At 43.3% G+C, this 2462-nt stretch overlaps 1 pseudogene; it reads right to left on the reverse strand.

Annotated features, from left to right (window-relative positions):
- Positions 1-236: 236 nt before the first annotated feature.
- On the reverse strand, positions 237-601 carry LOC113190306 (cytochrome c oxidase subunit 7C, mitochondrial-like; annotated as a pseudogene).
- Positions 602-2462: the final 1861 nt, after the last annotated feature.

Raw genomic sequence — 2462 nt, forward strand, 5'->3', positions numbered from 1 at the left:
ACCAAGGTGCATGCAGATGCTACGTCTGGGAGAGTCTATTTGTTGACTCAGATGACTCCTTTTCTTTGTGTCCTCACGTAGTGCAAGGGGCAAAGCAGCTCTCTGGAGGCTCTCTCTCTTTTTTCCCCTTTATGTCATTAGTTTATTTACAAACATATATAGTATGCTATGAGTCTCAGACAGTGCACCTCTTAAAACATTCTTCATATCTGTTAAATGGATGAATTAAAACATCTTTATTCCTGAAGTAGTTGGTGTCTTACTATAATAAAAAGGTGCAGCAAGTCCTGGTCCAAAGTATAAGATCATCTTTTTTTTTTTTGGAGAGAGAGAGAATTTTTAAAAAATATTTATTTTTTAGTTTTCGGTGGTCACACATCTTTATTTTATTTTTATGTGGTGCTGAGGATGGAACCCAGCGCCCCACACATGCCAGGAGAGCGCGCTACTGCTTGAGCCACATGCCCATCCCATGAGATCATCTTAATCAGTCAGCGCCACTTGTTTTCCACTGAAAATGGCAAATTCTTCAGGGGCCCTCCTCTTCATGGTTCTGATGGACCACCAAGGTGGTGAATCTCTGGATGCTCTGTCCCAACATGGTGCTGTGAGATCTGAGGAGCGCAGCTGCCAAAGGCGGAAGAGAAGCCTCACAAAGTCCCTTTCTTCCAATCTTGTTCCTCTGCATGCAAAGACAGAAGGGAAGATAGGAAATGCGACCATGGGCTCTTTTTTAAGGGCACAAATTCCTTTCATGGCAGTTTCACCTGGGACATCATACCCTTAATAAAGTCTGTGATCCACTCCCCCTGAGTGACTGTCCTGAAGAGAAAATGGGCCAAGGGCTCTGTGTATCAGTCTTCTAGGCAGTCCTCACAGGAAGCTGTGGATATCCCCAAGGGAAAGGGGGGCACTAACCCAGGACAATTTACATCCTGTGTCTGTCAGCAGATGCCCAGCTTGGACACATGTTTTTCCTTTTTCAAGTAGGAGCAAACATTAAAAAAAAATTCCCTTGGAATGCTTCTATAGCTCAAGGGGAAAACATAACACGTTGCCTGGAGGACATAGAGAAAGAGCAATTCTCTAAAATAATTTTGTACAGGAAGGAGGAGGATGTTTTAGAAGACATCTGCTTGGTGTCCTCAAAGAAGAGGCAAGAGAAAGTGTGTTCTATGACATGGGGGCAGAAAGTCACATAGGAAACACATGGGTTCTGGAGAGGGTCGGGCCAAACAAAGCACCAGGGACAGAGTTCTCGGTTTCTTCTGCCCGACAGGGTGGCAGGGCAGCTCCTACAGGGCAGTCTGACAGCCAGGGATGAAATATGGGGAAAAAATAGCAAGGGGTTCAAAACTCCCGTCACTTCTACCTCCGATTCTCAATCCATTATCACCTCCCACACACTCCTGGAAACCCATCTGGAAAATGGATGCCTAGGAACCAACATTTTTATTCTTTGATCTTAGAGTCTAATTAGAAGCCAGCCGTCTCTGACAGATCCTGGACAAAGCTATGGAGACCTCTTTTTGAAAAGATAAGCATGTCAAAAGGACTCCCACCCTCCAAAAAGGTCCAAACCAAACCAAAACAGCAAAACCCTCCCTATTATACACCTGTTTTCTTTTTTTTATTGGTTGTTCAAAACATTACAAAGCTCCTGACATATCATATTTCATACATTAGATTCAAGTGGGTTATGAACTCCCATTTTTACCCCAAATGCAGATTGCAGAATCACATCCGTTACACATCCACATTTCTACATAATGCCCTATTAGTAACTGTTGTATTCTGCTACCTTTCCTATCCCCTACTATCCCCCCTCTCCTCCCCTCCCATCTTCTCTCTCTACCCCATCTACTGTAATTCATTTCTCTCCTTGTTTATTTTCCCATTCCCCTCACAATCTCTTATATGTAATTTTGTATAACAATGAGGGTCTCCCTCCATTTCCATGCAGGTTCCCTTTTCTCTCCCTTTCCCTCCCACCTCATGTCTCTGTTTAATGTTAATCTTTTCTTCCTGCTCTTCCTCCCTGCTATGTTCTTAGTTGCTCTCATTATATCAAAGAAGACATTTGGTATTTTTTTTAGGGTTTGGCTAGCTAAGCATAATCTGCTCTAGTGCCATCCATTTCCCTGCAAATTCCATGATTTTGTCATTTTTTAGTGCTGCGTAATACTCCATGGTGTATAAATGCCACATTTTTTTTTTTTATCCATTCATCTATTGAAGGGCATCTGGGTTGGTTCCACAGTCTAGCAATTGTGAATTGTGCTGCTATGAACATCGATGTGGCAGTATCCCTGTAGGGATAAGGTCTTCAGGGAATAGACCGAGAAGGGCAATAGCTGGGTCAAATGGTGGTTCCATTCCCAGCTTTCCCAGGAATCTCCATACTGCTTTCCAAATTGGCCACACCAGTTTGCAGTCCCACCAGCAATGTACAAGAGTACCCT

This window comes from Urocitellus parryii, chromosome 5 (assembly GCF_045843805.1).
Source record: "Urocitellus parryii isolate mUroPar1 chromosome 5, mUroPar1.hap1, whole genome shotgun sequence".
Lineage (NCBI taxonomy): Eukaryota > Metazoa > Chordata > Mammalia > Rodentia > Sciuridae > Urocitellus > Urocitellus parryii.